General features: G+C 42.2%; 1 long non-coding RNA gene across 1 annotated transcript; it reads left to right on the plus strand.

Moving 5' to 3' along the window:
- Window positions 1-10566: 10566 nt before the first annotated feature.
- On the plus strand, window positions 10567-18552 carry LOC131405407 (uncharacterized). The gene is made up of 3 exons (XR_009219963.1): window positions 10567-10711; window positions 12610-12731; window positions 18418-18552. It is a non-coding gene; the product is annotated as an uncharacterized LOC131405407 (long non-coding RNA).
- The last annotated feature ends 753 nt before the right edge of the window (window positions 18553-19305 follow it).

A 19305-nucleotide genomic window follows, 5' to 3' on the forward strand; every position in this document is an offset into this window, starting at 1 on the left:
AGAGTGAGGGCGATGTGTTTATTCTGTAGGCTCCCTCCATGATGATTTATCAGGGGTTGCCTGCGTCCCTCCACTGAAGGCACAGCTACTGTTCTGGCAACCTTCTTCACAGCTCTTTGAGTTCTGTAACCTCTCCCTCACTTTGCCCTTTCAGACTTAAGGGCTTTCACTTTTACTAGCTCCTGGGTGTTTCTCCTTGTTAATTTCCATGACTGCTGCTGGCTCTCACCTTTGTAAATAGCTGCTTTATTAAACTTTTCTCAATTACTTAGTTTGAGAATGCTGCCTGTTTTCTGCCTACATCCTGACTGATACCCTCTTCTTTCATCAATTCTTACAATTTCTCAGCCATTATATTTTGATTATTGGTTCTACTAGTTTCTCTCCTGGAAGTCCAATCAGACATATTTTTAAATTTCTCATCTCTCTTAACCTCTCTCTCGTATTTTTTCATCTCTTTATCTTTCGCTGGTTCTCCAATGATTTTCTCACATCTACATTTTCATCAGCCATCTCTCATCTACTCTTTTACCTTTTGAATTTTACATTTTCACTTCTGGAAGTTCTGTTTGGTCATTTTCAGATCTGCCAGTTCTTTTGCACAATGCCTGTTCTTTTCTTAGGGTTTCAAGTCTTTTAATTTTATCTTTTGAAACATAATTATTTAATAGTTTCTCTCAGGTTGTTATATTATTGACCATGCAAATCTTCCTGTTTGCAGTGTGGGAGATCAAGATCTGGCCACCCTGAAACATATCTCTTTACCTGGATTGTTTTCTCTGATGGACATTTGACCTCCCCCACTAACTGCCTAAAGAATTTGACATAGTAACTCCTTGGAACAGATCTTCTATCTGATGGCTGTAATATAATGTAAAATAGATGTTACAATAGGAAAGGCACCAACAAGCCTACCTTATCAGAAGTTCTGTCTCTCTGGCCACATTCTCTGGATGGCCCTGTGAGGAGCTGCCGGACAAACATTTACATTTATAAGGGAAATGTCCATTTGTAAAGGTATCTCCCTCTCTGTATTGGGAAGAGGGGGGATGACCTCATTTCTAGAAACTTATCAATGTGGAAGGTGAGGCCTTAAATCTGCATAATAACCTTACTCTTGTTTACTGTGCTTTAGTGGTAATCTCCTGTAACTGACTCCCCCCACCCCCAACATCCTCCTTTGTCATTTGCTGAACATGGTATTTAAGACGAGAATTTCTGCTATTGTGTTGAGAAACGCAGTGTCCCTGGTTTCTCCCATGTATACATGTTATTAAACTTGGTATTATTTTCTCCTGCTAACCTGTCTTGTTAATTATTTGGCCAGCCATAAGAACCTTAAGGGAAGGGGCAGATGGGGATTCTCCCTCTTCCCCCAACAGCAGTGACTTGACTCTTCCTCATGGTGACTCCTTTTCTTCTGTTTCATAATATTTTATTGTGAGCTCATTTTCAGCCAGAATATATTTATTTGTACGTGTGTTTGTGTGCCTTAGAATATTCTGTACGCTTTGGGATTTAGAAGACTTGTTTCTAAACAGTTTTATGTTTGCTTTTGCTGGAAGCCCCAGTGGTTTCACTTATTTGGGGCCCATTTTTACAATAATTTCTTGGCTGGACATTCCCATATTACACGGGTTGTATAAATTTAGACCCCACGTCGTACATGTGTGGAACAGGCCTGGGCCTGCTATTTCTAATCGGAGACCTTTCCCCATATACAGGGCACAGACAAGCTTTCTTACACTTTCCCTGAGCTGATGTGTGGAGCTTACGTTTGGTCCCACTTTAGTGAGGGTTAGTCTTTCAAGAGTCCCTACTCCCTACTTTCTACATTCTATTATTATTATTATTTTTTTTTGCTGAGGAAGATTCGCCCTGAGCTAACATCTGTGCCAATCTTTCTCTATTTTGTGTGTGAGTTGCCACCACAGCATGGCTGCTGATGAGTGGTGTAGGTCTGTGCCTGAGAACTGAACCTAGGCCGCTGAAGCGGAGCGTGCCAAACTTAGCCACTAGGCCATGGGGCTGGCTTCTCTACTTTCTGCATTCTAAGATTAAGTTTCTCGCCCCTTCATGGATGTTAAATCCCAGACCTTGCTCGCAAGCTTATCGCTTTGCCTTTATGTTCCTTTTTCATTTCTGGCACTTGAGGATTTTCCTTTCTTTTAGTCTCAGCTTGGTATTTATTTCTTTTAGTTCCTTACCCAGCACTTCTATGAACTTTTCCTGAGCTGAGGTTCTATATTTGCTTACCAAAGCATCCCTACATATAGTTCTGAAACTTGCTTTTCTATACAATCATGTTTTGATGTGGAAAGATGTCTACTCTATATAGTTTTCTTTAATGACTACATGGTAGAAGGAGTATGAAATAAAGGTCATAAAGGGCTGTCTTTAGAATCATGTTTCCTGGGTTAACATACTGTCTCTACTATTTACTAGTTCTGGACTTGGAGCAAGTTACTTGAACTCTTTGTGCCTCTATTTCCTTATCTGGAAAGTGGAGATAATAATACACCAACTTTGCGGGTTTCCTAGGGATGCTGTAACAAATTACCACAAATTTGGTGGCCTAAAACAACAGAAACTAATTCTCTCCAATTCTGGAGGCTGAAAGTCTGAAATCAAGGTGTGGGCAGGGCCGTATTCCTGCTGGAGGGTCTAGGGGTGAATCTTCCTCTCCCTTCCTGCTTGTGGTGGCTGCAGGTGTTTTTTGGACTATGGCTGCCTTATGTTTCTGCTTCTATCTTTACACTGCCTTCTTCTCTGGAACTCTGCCTCCTCCTCTATCTGGAACTCCCTCTGCCTGTCTCTTATTATGTGTCTTGATTCTCATGTAAATCATAACTGATGCTGAGCTCAGGGGAACGGCTCTTACCCCGTAGCCGTTGGTGTGTGTCTCAAGCAGGCACTGGTCCTTGGCTACCAACAACGTCAATACATTTACTTATTTGTTTAATCCTATAATACATTTAAAATAGTTTCAGAATTGCTTTGCCAATACCTCTACAAGAAACAAATGAATTAAGAGTTCAGGATTGGCAGCGCTCATCATCACTCATTCTTACCCAAGACTGGGGGTATACAATTAAATACTATGCTCATTAGTAACTTGGATAAGTTCTTTGTTTTTTTTTTTTCCTTTTACTGTGGTTATAGAATTCACTTGGAATACAATTGGTTCATTTGTTTTAATTTGCTTTTGAGTTTTAGGATTTTTGTTTTCTCTTCCCATCATTGTTGATCTCATTTATTTTTTGTATATGCAGAATATTAACATGCTTCCGTAAGTCAAAACTACACCAAATGCTATGCATAGAGAGGTGTCACTCCCTCATATCCCTTCTACCCTGTTCTCTCCTCACAACTTGTTAGTAACCAGATTTGTTGTTTTCTATCTTATCTGTCCTGTATTTCTTTTTGTGTAGGTGTATGTGTGTGTGCCTGCACGTGTGTGTGTATATATTTTTTTAATTTCCCTTTCTTTCTTACACAAAATATGCTCTTTTGTATCTTGGGAAGCTTCTTTCTTAATGGGAAAGGCAAGAAAGAAAGGGTGAGATACCACTTTCACTATTTTCAGAATTTTTTTTTGAAATTCTCCTTTTTTGTCTCTCCCAGTGCCTTTATTTTCTTTTATTTTTTTGTGAGGAAGATCGGCCCTGAGCTAATATCTGCCAATCCTCCTCTTTCTGCTGAGGAAAACTGCTGTGGGCTAACATCCATGCCCATCTTCCTCCACTTTATATGAGACGCCGCCACAGCATGGCTTGCCAAGCAGTGCGTTGGTGCTTGCCTGGGATCTGAACCTGTGAACCCCGGGCTGCGGCAGCGGAGCACACGTACTTACCCCTTGCGGGACCGGGCTGGCCCCTCTCCCAGTGCCTTTAAAGGGTGAAGATTGGTCATCTAAGCTGGTTGTGAATTTTAATGTGCATATGAATCACTTGTGATCTTGTAAAAAGGCCAGTGTAGTAGGTCTTAGGTGGGGCTGTGATTCTGCATTTCTAATAGGCTCCTAGGTGATGCTGAGGCTGCTGGTCCTGGGCCACACATTAGTAGCAGGACCCCAGACAACTTGTGGCGTGACTAGACGGCATCGTGGACAGTCTCTCTTGCCACTGAATGAACTTCAGACCACAGTTCCTGATATGTCTTTTTGGAACCAATACACATACTTGTCTAAAGTGGTCTGTTTAGTTCAGAAAAAGAGCTTGTTTCCATATGGCTGATGCTTCATTTTGGAGGGTGGTGGTAATAGAATGCTGGAGGAAATAAGCATGAAATGCTATTTCATGTTTTGATGAAGTGTAAAATATCTTTCTCACTTATTTTCTCCTCCTGTTCCCTTCCTACTTCTCTATCCAATGGCTTCAACTGCTTGTTTTTTGCAAAATATTCAAGTCATTTGAGCAGGGATGTTAATTACTGAGCAACACACCAACTTTGCTCTAAAAAGAAAAAGGTAGGGCATGACCTCTGTCATGGTGTACTATGACAAAGGGAATGCTGTTTAAAGCCAGATACTTAGGGTAATCTGTGTCCCCCAGCTTTCAGTCTTTGGGAACAAATATAGTAATGTTTTAAAATCCATGTTTCTCAGATATTACACTTCTGCCTTCTCATACAGACATTCAGTTCCTCCTCGGTCATTTCTGGGAGTCCAGGGGGCCCATTTCAATTGTGCTCAGGTTAAGCCTGTTCTGGCTCATCTGCTCCATTTCCTTGGGGGTTGACACCTGCAGCATTTCCATTGCTTTCCTCTCTCCCGGACATCCTCACACTAACCCCAGTCTCCTTTACATAAACAAAACAAAACAGAAAATCACACATATTAATAAATAAATATCTGGAGAAAGTCAGCAGCCTACCAGTCCTGCAAAGAATCAAACTTCAAATGCCAGTTTGGGCTAATTCTACAATAATGTGCTATCCTGACACTGAAAACTCGAGCATTTCATTTATTCCTAGCTTTAAATTGGGGTGGAGTTGTGTCCAGAAATGTGTTGAGCATGGTTGTGTTTCATTCTAGAAAAGAGTGACAGTGGTGATTCTGGGCCTGTAGCTTCTAATTAGTGAAACTGCTTTGGTGCTGACCACCACCCCCAACAAACAAAAGGGCCAATTTAGAATAAGAAAAGCCCATGCCTTTTCACTCTGCAATGAAGCTTAAGAAGATAACCAAACAGAGCCCCTTCTCACTGCATGGGGCTCTTCAGTCCTTACTGGACAATAGTCATAATCTAAAATCTATTACATGTAATTTCAACATCATTTAGCACAGCTGTCAGTCTGCCAAAGCAGAGCCCACAAACTGAGCTTCCATGGAGACCAAATCGTCTTCCTTCTAAACATGTCATCTGCACAGTCGGCTGGAGGTCACTTGGAAAAAAGCGCAGGGGAACTTTGCTTTGTATCCTTTTGTTCCTGGTTACTTACCATCTCATAAAAATATATGTTCAGTTTATAGACACATCAGCATAAGCTCCTCCAGCAAGTGCAAATATTTACTCGGAGAGGAAAACAAAATAATGTCTGAACCAGAGCTTTCATTTTCTGTTCGACTTTGATGTTACTCTTTTATTGGAAGTCCAAGGAGAATAATAAATTGAATTCCTTTTGTAAAAGTGAGGCACGGTAAAGGTTGGATGAAAATTCAAGCTCACTTGGTCAATTAGTCAAGGAGAAAAATGTTGCCTTTCACTAAACTCATGGGATCTATACATTGTTTTCTTAGCATCGTCTTTAAGGATTTTTTTTTGAGGAGGGTGTGGGGGAAGGAGTTGCTGATTGACAGAGTTCACGGATGGCTCTTTTGAAGTGAGAACAATCTAATCCTGGAGCCACAGAACCACCCACAGATGTCGCACTAGATCTCAACTGTCAATATGCCACCTTATTTTATTGCCATTTTCTTTTGCTCTTGGCTTTCATCAGCCATTGTTCTTCAAAGAGCTGGACCAAGCTGGAGCACATTGTGAAAACAATTTTTTCTATAGGCGCAATTAAGGACTGATGCTGTATGTCTGTTAAGTTCACTTGTAGGGAACTTTGTCATTTAAAAATATATCCAGGGAAACTTTTTGCGCACTAGAGTTGCTTATACCACATGGATCTTGGAGGGTAGGTCACTTAGAGGTTAGGTACCTTTGTCAACCAAAAAAACTCTCTCTTTGAAGCGAAGTGATGTGCGAGAATGCCAGGATAAAAACATATTTAGGACATCTGGTGAGATTTCATTTTGTAGCAGTAGGAAAAAACCCCCACAAAACCCTTCGGAGTTTTGGTGCCAAACTGTTGCCATCCTCGTGATTCTAAGCCTCAGTGCCATAATCACTGGCATATAGAAGATCTCACAGGCGTGAGGATATGGCCTGTGCCAAGGCTGTGGGCACTGCTGGAGTTCAGGCCTGCCTGGGCATGTCCAGTGCACTGCTGGGGTGGGCTTCAGGCTCCTGGCTTTTTTGAGTTTATTTGCATGAGGGCATATATTTTTGACTGAAGGAGGAAGGAGGCCATTTTGTGTGAGCTGCGTTGGTGGTGATGGTGGAGGGTGGGGAGAGAGAACGTGGGAGAGAGGAAGATTATTCCTTGAACCAGAGCTAAAGTTGAGGAAGCTGTCTTCAGTGACCAAGCCACTGGGTCTGAAGCAGCACTGCTTGTACTCTCCTGGCTCAAAGTGTGACCTGGGGAGAAAGAAGCATCTTCCTATTTCTGTGTGAGCTACAGCATGGCTCTGGCACATGGAGAATGGAAGGATGTATCATCTTGGCATCCGGAGGGTTTGGCGACTTTGGGAGCAAGGAGGGTAACACGCTCAGTATAGACTTATGGTGGGCATGGGCAGCAGAGGTGGTAGGGAGGAGCTTCTTGCAGAAGGACAGACAGAAGGAGCTCTGGAGCTGAAGAAGAAGAACATAGAAGATGCCACAGGGTGACCACAGCTGACAGATTGATTTCTAAGTATGTGTGAGTTGCCTTCAGGAAGCTCGGAGTGGGGAGCAGCTTACAGGAAGCTCCAGGACTAAAGCTAGAAGCTAGAGCTAGTTGGAAGCTAGAGGGTTAGAGCCATGGAAATTTGGGTATTTACTATGATTCTCTACCCACAGCCTGGTGAAGCTTGGGAAAATTCCAGTTCTATCACCCAACACTTTCTTTTTGTTAACAATTGAACAATGATTAATGCTAGGATTAGTGCGACTTACTCTTTAAGGTGCATAGAAATTAGAAAGGGCCGATAAAAATGATGATAAGGTGAGTGTATCAGACGCATCTTGTGCCTGCCTCACATCCTCTTGGCTCACCTTTCTGGTCTAGTTATTGCCATGGCAACCAGCTGTGCTCAGGTGTAACCTGATCCCACCTCACTGAAACTGCACCATTTATCACTTGCTTACTGTCTTGAGGCATCTCTGTTACCATTACCCGAGACACCTGCAGAAATCTGCTTAGTCCATTCTGACATAGCACTCACCTCAAGTATGAGAAGAATAAGAGCCTTTGGCAACCCCTGACCAATGGGTAATGGGAGCATTTGGATAAACTCTCCCATCTTCTTTCCCTGGAGGGGACAAATCTGGAGTACATTCTACATGGCTCTTTAGGGTGTTCCCAGTGGGAGAGAACGCCAGTTGCCCAAGAGGGGACCAGCTTGATAACACATCTTATTTTGGCTTTTCTTCCTTCCCTGTTCCACTCTTCACCCTTTACCCCCACTTCTGTTCCCAGAAGTCCTTGTCTCAGGCCCCTCTTTTTGGGGGAACCCAGGCTAAGACAGGGTGAAAATTCTCTATATGCATTAAAGATTCCTTTACTTTTCCCCCATTGACATACTTGGAAAAAGATGAGAGTGGGGTGGGTGAAGGAGGGCTGTCCAATTTCCTATTGATAACAAAAGTCTGTCATTGTCAAACTCAGTGAACATTTAATACTCTTCCAGCATGATCCAGGGACTGTTTTTATTCAGAAATCATTAAGACAGATCCTTGCCATTAGCAAGCTCACAAATCATTTGGGAGAGGCAAACATGTTCATATCTTACCAAGTAAAAAGTGCTCAAGAGAGGGTTAGTGTGCGTTGAGTGTAGAGAAAGACATGGTTAATTTTGACTGAGAGTGGGAAGAGTTGGGGTCACGGAAGCTCCACAGAAGAGGAGGCATTTGATCTGGACCTTGAGAGATGAAAAGGCAATTGAAGACAGTGAATTGAAGAGTTGGAGAAGTTTAAAAAGAGTCTTACTGAAATAGAATGGGGGTGAGGTTTACTGTCCTCCCAGCAGAAGGGGCAGAGGCCTGTAGCCCTCTTTGGCCCTAATTTCTCTCCTTTTTGTTCCCCTAAATAGTGTTTTGATTGCTCTCTCACAACCTGTCTTCTCCGCAGTATCCCACTTTACCTTTTCTCTTGGGATGCCTTATCACCTTCTTTTCTATAGGAGAAAGTCAGAGCTGTAGTTCTTTGCCTTGCCTGTGCTTGCCCTGGCTTATCTCTGGATGCTGGACACTGGGAGAAAGCTTAATGGTTCTGAGGGGTCTGCCTCCTACCAAGGAGTGGGATCATCTTAGTCCAGATGTGGGTTTTCAGGTGTGATTGCCTAGTGCAAGATTCACAACATCACTGGATGAGACACTCAAGGATAAGCATTTTTACCTTGAGGGTGGAGAGGTCACATTTGCAGGCTCACTTCTCCTGTCCTGATTTTATCTGCACCGTTAATCATGAAATATTGGTTCTTATATCACTGAGGGGGTGGTAAACAGTGTATTACTTTTTTTAAAAAAAAAATAAAGACCAGAGATGCATTTATTTCCCCAACTATCATAGGACTTGGCCACAGGAAGGGTAGGCTTGGTGGAAAATGCAGATGATCGGAAAGGCAGGACCACATTGTTCTCTGTATTACTATCTCCAGTCCATCTCATCTCTGGCTGCCGGACACACACCCTTCTTCCTGGATGTACAAAGATGCCCTACCTAACATGTTCTATCACATGCATGTCTGTGGATGCTCACTTCACTTCCAACATAAAGACAACCCAAAGGCCAGCCTAGTGTATCAGGCAGGCTTCCCACAGGAGATAGGTGATCATTTCAAAATAATATCGTTTGATGAGACTTATATATATAGGGGCTATTTATAAAAGTGTGGATGAGGAGAACCACTAAGGACAGTGCAGTACTCTAGAGCGTGTGGCATTGGGGCTACCACCTCTTGTTGCAAAGGGATAGGAAGAGGGGATGGTTTTGGAACCTGGAAGAAGAATCATGTAGAGTCAACTACTTTGAGAGGATCAATGACATCTAATCGAAGGACGTAGCCAGCCTGAGGCAACCCTGCAAGGAGAGGTCCAGGGAAATAATGACCTTGCTCTCATTGTTTCCTCACTCACAACTCTTGTTGGGGCTCCCCACTGGCCAAACCAACCAGATCCAGAGGGCACACAGCCCATTTATATACTGCATACAGGTCAGCCTCCAGGAGGGAGCTGGGAGGAGAAGGGTAGAGGGTGGATGTGGAGGGGCAATTGGCACAGACACACACCGACTATATCAAAAGATGTCTCAGAGTTGGTGAAGAGTGTTCATCAATCTCTCCACCTACAATCTACCATTGCTGTCCATTCCTCCTGGTTCCATTGTGATCCTGCCTTGCTCCTGTTATTCACCATTCTGCCATCTGTGAATTAAAATGAGGCATGACAAACACTCATTGAAGATACTACTAATCAACTGTAGCTCTCTTTTTCACTAAGCTTGGATTTAGCATCAACATTCTTCTAGTACAGTGGTCCAGGCAGCCACCCCCAATCAATTGGCATTGATTTGAGATGGAAAAAATTTGCCACCCATTGCCTATTCAGTAACTCTATCACCTACCCACTTCGTATACAATAATGGAGGAAAAACAGAATATGATTGAGACAATTAGAATGAAAAAATAAATATCATTTTTTAAAAAGGGAAAAGAAAAACCAGAATTAGAAGATACTTTTCCAGTTCTTACATACTGTAGCAAGACAAGAAATCTGAAATACAGATGGTGGCCACAACTCTTGTTTCTAGATTGGTCATGCAGCCACAACTGGCATTGAAGACTCTCTCCATTGGTGCCATTGCCAAACTATTATTATTTAACACCTACCATGTCCTAGGCAGTTTTAAGTACTTAACACAACTATTTCATTTAATCCTTATGGCAATCCTCATAGGAAGTTACTTATTTTGTCCATTTTACAGATGAGGTAGCTGACGCTTAGTAAGGTTAAGTAAACTGCCCAAAGTGATGAGTGAGTGGTAGAGATGATGTTCAAACTCAGATCTGCGTGACGCCAAAGCCCATGCTGTTGACCTTTAGGCAATATGACTTATCCTCCAATGGTTCCCTTGTTTTTGGCAAAAAATTCTGCTGGCTGGAGAACCAGTGAGGTCACCCCATTGAGTCCCTCCCTCCCTCTCCCACAACTTAATAAAAGCAGTTGACTTCTGCCTGGTTCTCCTGTAAGAACAAACACTACTATGTTTATGCCTATAATCCTTGTATCTTAGATGCACATGTGTGAAGGGCCTGGGGAGTCACGCATTGCATCACACTTTCACCAGATCCAGCCCCCACCCAGCAACTGAAGGAAATCTCTACAGTGGGCAGCCCAGCAGCAGACTGATATCATCTCATCTCACAGGAAGGAGGCTCGCCACAACATAGATAAATAAGGTATTGTATAAAGTAAAGAAAGCCAAGAGTTTCTCTGGTTAGACTTTATTCAACAGATGTCTAGTGAATTCTATGTGTCAAGCAGGTGCTGAGTGCTGGGACAATTAAGATGGATAAGACATCTCTGCTGCCTTCAAGGTACTTAAAGACATCAAAATAGTCCGGAGTTCCACAGTACACATTTTCCACTGTCATTTGCCATCCTGGGGCAAGGTTAAGTTCATTTAGGAATCAACACACATCCATCAATCTTGAACTGAAGTGACTAGTTTCCTCATTGTCCTTCTCACCAGCAACTCTTGGCTGAGATCTCTTTTGAAGAAGCTGCTCCAGCCATTTGTTATCAAAGTGCTTGGCTGGGTCCTGCTAATCTTGATTGTGTCCCTCTTGATTGCTACTTTCCTAGTGTGATGGAGTCTTCAACATCTCTCCCAGATGATCTCTCCCTGATTATACTGAACAGTATACAGACTGAGGAGTCAAGTGTCCTGAGTTTGGACCTCAGCTCTGCTATTTACCCCCCGTGTTATTCTGGGCAAGTCACTTTCTGTCTCTGGGCTTTACGCCTTTACGTGACAATAGCTTCTACAACCTTGGTATTGCAGTTATCATAGACACTCATAAATTTTTCCAGAATATCAGGCTATTTCAGGTGTTTTAGCAACATCTGTTTTCCTTGATAGGGGGAGTCTTTTTGTAGTTGCTCTGGCTAGTTACAGCCTTATTCCTCCAGATGGGTCAGCCAATGTCAGAGTTTATTTAGCCACTTGCTACTCCAAGTGTGGTCTGTGGACCAGTAGCACTGACATCACCTGGGAGCTTATTAACAATGTGGAATCTCAGACCCTAGCCAGACCTGCTGAATCAGGATCTTCAGTTTTAAAAGGCCCCCAGGTGATTGTTCCTTACACTAAAGTTTGAGAAGCAGGAAGCCCAATGCACATGGGATTATATTGATTCCTAGAGCAATGAAATCAGAATCACTGTGGTTGAGTTCTGGGCACTCAGGTGCTCAGGTGAATGTTAGCATGCAGTTAGAGTTGAGGATCTCTGAATAGCCTCACACAGAGTGGGACCTCTTTGTGTAGAATGGGAGACAGAAGATGGGCCTCTAATTCAGCTGGGAGCAAGGATCAGGACTGAGAAAACCTTCTGGAGGTAATGCTTGAATTGCTTGGAGAACACATAAGGTCAGCTAGGCAGAGAGGAGCTGAAGGACACTCCTGGTGCATTGACTACAGGGGAGGGGACTGCTAGTTGGTGTGGCTGGAACGTGGGGTTGGGGGTGCTGCAGGAGAGGAGGCAGGGGCCACCTATGCCATGCTTGGAGTTTATACTTCATCTCAGGGACAATGGAGTGGGGTGATGGCTAAAAAGATTGTTTTAAGCAGAGAATTATGTAATTAGATTTGTGTTTTAGGAAGCAGATGTGGCAGATTGTTTGAAGGTGGAGGACAACGAAAGCAGAGAGAACACTCTGGGGACTATTTCATATAAGAAACAAACTAATGTGAGTGTCAAGAAGGATGGAAAGGCAGAGAGAACTTGAGAAAGTCTTAGTTGGTGACTAATTTTATGAAAGAAGACAATGAGGGAGGAGTTTAGAATGATTTCAAGATTTCTGGTGCGTGGTTTGGGGGATGGTGGGCGGTTCACCAAGATAAGAGATAAAATATAAGAGAAAGATCAGGCTTGTGGGGGGAAGTAAAGAGAAGGAGAAAGGAAGAGAAGATGAGCAAATTTTTTCCATGTTTAAGTTGCCTGTAAGATGAACTAGTGTAGATGTCCAGGAGGCAGTTGGATATCAAAGCTCAGAAGAATGGTCTGGCCTAGAAATGTAGATTTGAGAATTATTAATAAAAGAAAAAGTAATCAAATACATGTATTTGAATTTATAGGAATTCTTCCAGGGAGAGGGTAAAGAATCAGACAAGTAGTGAGCCTTGTGTGGGGAACCAATCATTTGAAGATCAGAGGAAGAGAGAGGTGCCATTTGCAGACTGAAGAAGTAGCCTGAGAGGTAAGTAGAAAACTAGAGGGGAGGGTGTCACAGAGGCCAAGGAGAAAAGAGCACCAGTGGATGGTACACAGAAGTCAAGAAGGATGTGGAGGGAGGATATCCCTGGACTTGACACCAGACCATTCTCAAGACAGTGAGACTTGATGATGGTTGGTGGTATTAATCAGAACAGCTTCATTAGTGAGCCAGATGTAGATTCTCACTTGATACTTGATGGCTTTCTTTCAAGCAAATAATTTTTCATTTCAACAAACATTTCTGGAATGCCTAATCTGTGCTAGGCACCAGGGCTCCAAACATAAATAAGTGTAGGAATTCATCGCACCTCGATAAGCTTTTCCAGTACAGAGACTGAGCCCTCTGTCTCCTGGACTGTCCTCAGGATGGCTGAAGACAGGGGAACAGATGCAACCACTTACTTGTTGAGCTCCCTTGATACGCTGGGAACTGTGCCAGCCATTTGGGATACAAATACATATGTTTATTGCATGAACTGATTCTCTGACCTTTTGGAGTTCTCTGTCTGGTGGGTGAGATAGATGGATAGTTATATTACTAAATTTTAGTACTTTAATAGAAGTTTCAAGAAGATGTCTTAGGGAGAACATTCATTGAGCTTCTAATAAATGCCTAGGTAAACTAATAGTGTGAATTATTTATTGCGCTTCTGCTTGGAAAATCAGCTCCAGCCTGTGAACCTGGGCTATAGGGTTACAGGATATAACCACATGGGAGTAGGCTGGGTCCACATGGCTGTTGTTAAGTTAGGGCTTGGGAATACATTCCTTTAACATCATTTGAGTAGTTTCACAGACACTTTACGGAGTGAGATGGGGGGAGGGTGGTTATCAGGGACAGGTGGCTAAGATTTCATTGTCTCATCACTGCATTTCAAGATAAACTGCCTCTTTGGGAAACAGACCCTCTTTTGCTCAAAGTGAAGTTGGAGGAGATAGACTTTGCTGGGATCTAACTAGTAGGCAAAGTATATAGGCTTCAAGTTCTAGGAAGCACGTATTGGTACGAAGATGGTAGAGGCAGTGCAAACATCATTGAATAGCTTTGGCTGTTTGCAATAAGTTTAGATCAGAGGTGTTTTTCTCTTTGATGGTGACTGGGGGAGAATCCTGCTGTGTGAAAGTCACTCTAAATATTTCAGACTGAACAGCCTTTGAACGACCTGAGAAGCTAGACCTGAATTTTGGGGAGTTTGGAGATTGTTTCCAGGTTCTTGCTGGGATGGGATGGCTGGCTGTGAAGCCCATGATCTTCTTCTCTACCATGTACCAAAGCACCAAGCCTGAGGGTTGAAATAGCAGCATATGAGCATCTTTATATGTAGTCACTCTCTGTTTCCTTGAAGGGGAGGATGAGGTTCAATGTTATGTCAAAGCACAAATTTGGAAGGTGATCCAATCTATCACATAGAATGTTTATAGAATTCTTTACTATGTTTCTGGAGATCAAACATGAATATGACGCTCTACTTCAGAAAACCAGCCTGGTCATGGAGATGACAAAAACTAGTAAGTCTAGTCCAACGAATGCATAAGGTATTCTGGAAACCTAAGAGGGCAGTTGATTCTTCTGTGGGCTGTGTTGGGGGAGGAGGCAGTCAGAGAAAGTCAGAGAGGATGTAGCACTAGTGCTGGCCTTGAAGGATGAAGAGATACTCCCTGCAAATGGCAGGCTGGGAAGAAGGGCAGTAACAGAGGGGCTGGAAACTGTGATACCCAAACAGGACCCAAGTAGGCAGCTTTGTTTAGGGGACTTAGTCCTAAGAAATACACTCAATGTTCAATACACTGTTGGACTGGAAGAGACCTCGTTGGGGTCATGCATCCCAGCCTCTCACAGAACAAGTAAGGAAACTAGTTGAGTATCCAAAAGGTGCTGGCTACAAACTCACCACAAGGTCTTGGGTCTGTGCTGGGATTTGAAGCATTTCTTTACTTTCAGTGCTTTGCTTTCCCCAGTATAGTCACTGCCTTTAGCCTCTCTCCCACATCTTCAACCCTTATTATTACTCAGGCACAAAGAGAGCAAAGATTTAAAATAAATCCCAAGATTCGTGGACCAGCAATACTGTTGCCAAAGTAGGACTGGGCAAACCTGCCCTCTTAAGCCACAAACGCTGCGCACAGACTCCAAGGCTGGTTTCAGCTCTACTCTTGTTACTTTAGGGAGGATTCTTCTCAGTGAAATCCAATTCAAGACATGTTTCTTGAATCCACACTATGTGCAAGGCCCAGAGCAAATCCATTTTAGGACCAGCATGGAAGTTGCAGTGACTTCCTGTCTGTGTTGGGGCAGCCTTGACCATTCTGAGAGTGCTTTGTCTACTATCCTACCCCGAATGATGCTTATCACAGTATGCTTTGTTTGTAGAAGCATATGATCTATGTATCTTTGAATTTCTGTGAAGTGAATGTGGGTTAAATAATGACAGACTTTTCTGGGTGTCTGGCTGATCTCTGAGGTGATTCCGTCCATACTGGGTGCTGTGCCTGCTGTTGTGAGTGGCACAGAGCATTTCAGACAGAGCTGGTAGTGGGTCTCTTTTCCACCTCAGGGTCTCTGTTAAGCAGTGGTCCCTGGGTTTTCATCAAGGGTAGCACATATCCCCCATGCCACCATTGCTGAACATGTGGGAATCAGTAGCATTTGGTCCATTAAAGGACTGAATTTCCTCTATTTATTTTTAACATGTTTATTTACTATTCTAGGAGCTCAGCTATCTGTTCTCTCAACTGATCCTTGGTGCTGCTCTGTTTTTCTTGAGGATGTTGCTTAGAATGATAATAATGTAGCATTGAAGCCACAGACCATCAGGAACACGCCTGGAGTAAAAACAAAGAGTTAGGTTTATTGAGCTTGCCGCAGCAAGGAAGAATGTGCTGGAGAGGAGCTGTGGGAGGGCCCTCTTAGAGGATTCAGGCTTATGTTGGATAATTCCAAGGAGGGATTAGGAGAGTAGGGGCCAGCTCTGGATTGGGTGACGTCAAGAAGCAGGGGCAATTTGGTGACTGGATATCGTACTTAGTAAATTTTATCAAAGAGCCTGGTGGATTAAACGTAGGCTGGAAGTTGTTATTGGAAAAGAAACAACAGTCTCTCGTGTTAGTCAGAAGAGGGGATGTTTCGTCATTGTTGAGGTTGTGGAGTGGCTTTGTCTCTGTCTTGTTCCAAACACAGTAGCAGCGTGGCCTTGCTGGAGCATTGTTTATATTCGTTGTTTATATTCAGTTTGGAACAGCACTGTGGCTGCTGGCAGGGCCGTTTTTCGTGTTCCCAGTAGCTTCCTCATTTGTAAAATGAGAGGATTGTATAAGATCAGTGGTTTTCAAACTCTGCTCCCCAAAGGTCTAGGGTTCTGTGGAGGAGCCTTGAGGGCCCCCATAGGTGCCTTGGGGAGGCAGAGAGGGCAGAGGTCCTGGTGCTCTGACTCCTCTTTAACAGAGCAGCTATGCTTTTCCAGCTTTACATTTGGGGGTTATGTGTTAAACCACATTTTAAACAAAGATTCCTTTGCTAATGAAGAACTTGAAAACTGCTGGACTGGATAAACTGTAAGGTCTCTCTATTGCTTCATGGCATAGAGAAGTAAAACAATTTGTCCCAAATTTATAGAGCTAATTGGATTCAGTAGCCCATGTTTGAATTGCAGCTCTACCACCAATTTCAGAATTTTGCTCATTTTATTTATTTTTTTCCCACTGTGTTAGGATTCCAGCATGCCATGTCTAAAGAGCTGGAAATTTATTTGAATGAGATTCCCAGAAACCTCATGGAAAAGACTGTATTTTAAAAAAACGAGACTCATATGAGTTTGGCTCAAAAGTGTGAGAGGTCAAGAATGAGAGAAAATTAGTCATGGAATCCATTTTTACCATCCGGTAGGTGAGATCTGGGGAATTATGGGCTTCAAATTATTATATGATTGATCAACTATGTAATAGGACAAATTTGGCACAGGTTAAACTAGATTCTTGTTTATTATACAATTCTTTTGGGGATAACTATGTTTCCATTAGTTTTATGAGACTCATACTTATATATTTATATTATTAGCCACTCGCTTATTAGATGTTTATTTTCCACTTTATCTCTACTCTGGCAATGTGGCTGTTGGAATTTTCCCTTTATCCTATAGTACAGTCTTAGCCCATTTTGACTCAGTGTGCATATTAGATGATTGAGATCCTAAAATTTTATGGTTATAATTTATGTCTTTATAATCATCACTGATCAGACTAGCAATTGTTTGAACTCAACTTGTCTTAATCTGGACTTCTTTGAGTTGACAGTGAAGTACCTGAATATACAGTAATGATGTTGAGTGATTCTGCTTTGTCTGGGAATTTAATAGCGGCAGTTACCTCCATATTAAATGCTTTGCTCCCTCAAATATGAGATCTGGAACTTTGAATGGTTATATAAACTTGGGGGAACAAGGCATAAACTTGTAAGACTAATTTGAATCTGGAAACAAACTTATTAATGCACCATGAGAGAGAACTCTGCTTCTAGAATCCACTCTTTGATTTTCTGATTGAACCAATTCACCAGAAGGAAGTACCGCTTGCAAACTGATTAGATTACAGATCAGGAGAAGGTTGCTCAGTAAACAGGGCCAGGAGAGTTGCACCTTAGTAAGCTGTGTTTCTCACTGGGGCATTTTGAGAATCACTTCAGTTAACAAGAGGTGTTAGTCTACTTCAGGGGTTGGCAAACTGTGGTGCATGGGCCACATCCAACCTGCTGCCTGTTTTGTGTGTTCTCTGAGCTAAGAATAGTTTTTAGATTTTTAAATCACTGACAAAAATCAAAAGAAGAATATTTCATGAGATGTTAAAATTAAATAAAATTCAAATTCCAATATCTATTCTGTAAATAAAGTTTTATTAGAACACAGCCACACTCATTCATTTCCATATTGTCTATGGCTGTTTTGTGTTATAACAACAGAGGTGAGTGGTTGGAAAAGAAACCTTATGACCTGCAGACTAAAATATCTGCTATCTGGCCCTTTACAGAAAAGGTTTGCTGACCCTTGGTCTATGTGATAGTGTTACATAAGAAAAAGTTTAAGAACTGCTCTTAAGAAATAATCTTGTTGAGTTATGACTGTTTGCTGGTGAACACTTATTTATTCTAATATTTTTTAGGGTGTTATTTTTTGGAAACAGCATATTTTGTCCTATAGATAGGACTGGAGAGGGCTTTAAACTTCTTCCTCTCCACATATGTTTTGTTTAGTGGTGCATTTTACAATTATGGCATTGATCTTTACTGTTTTTGTGGAAAAAAGTTATATTCTGAGTCCCATTTGTTATTTTTCCCCATGTTTTTGCTCATGGATGTTTTGCCCATAGCCGGGTTTATGTTTGTTAATTTAGCTCATAGGTACTGGGGAAGTAAGTGTGCTTAGGCTTAAAGGTATTGGTGTCAAGTAAGGAATGCGTGGAAGATGTATCCAACACAAGAAGGCAAGGTTCCCAGGGGCAGGAGGAAGGAGATAGAAGACCTTAGTAGAGTTGTGGTGATAATTGGTCAGCAGGTGCCGGCCAGCAAAATGCTGCTACTTGAAATTTCAGGGAACTACTTGGGTTGCAGTTTATATTGCAGAAGGCATTGAATCTGGAGTAACTGAGTGGAAAATGACTATTTTTTTTCCACTTCCCAGGTCACTGAAGGGTAGAATGAATTAATCTTTGGTTCAGAGTAGATGCAGAGAAAAGAATCTGAGTTTTCGAGGAGCAAGGCTAACGTGTGAGTGCTGTTTGTTATGAGCCAAGAATTCGCAAGAAGACAACTAAATTTCCAGATGAGAATCCCTCCCTAGGGGCAAAGAATTCTAAATTGAGGGGCATATTTTACATTTGCAGGCTCATTCCATCTGTCTTTCTTAATCAAGCTTGTTACTTACTGTGGAATATGGGTTGTTATGGTGATGTAAGGACAGAAACCATCTGCCTTGAAGAATCTTAGAAAACTTTATGGACCCCATAACATTGGCAAAAAGAAGAGAGGAGAGGATGTGACACCTGAAGACCAGCTCAAAAGTGTAAACTTTCACCAAGATTTAAGTAAGTTACATTCCACTCTTCGTGGCATAATCTTTCACAGTATTCACCTAATCCCGCTTTCTCATGTCGCCTATAAAAACCTCTAAGAACTCTATTGAGTAAGAGAGCACTGTCCTGTAAGCCTGATGACCAGTATACTGACACCATTCCGTGAGTACCTCCTTCTTAGGCCTTCCCCAATCCAGTAATTTTGAACATCTGGTTGATCAAGTGAATAATAATATCCTGTATGTCATCGACTTTATAGTAAGTAGACTATGTTTTCAGTATGGTTGCTGAGGGAATTTATTGGCATTTGCCTCTCCACTGAGAGAGAATACGGATTTTCACACTCTCCAGTTCACCTTCACAGAAGAGTGGATGTAAATCAAGAAAGTTGTGAGAATCTTTGCCACATTCTTTTCTAAAGATATATGCTAATTACATATATACAAAGGCATGAAGACATTGTGACCTGTTGTATAAGTTTAGTCAGTTTCCTGATC

This window comes from Diceros bicornis, chromosome 5, assembly GCF_020826845.1.
Source record: "Diceros bicornis minor isolate mBicDic1 chromosome 5, mDicBic1.mat.cur, whole genome shotgun sequence".
Taxonomy (NCBI): Eukaryota; Metazoa; Chordata; class Mammalia; order Perissodactyla; family Rhinocerotidae; genus Diceros; species Diceros bicornis.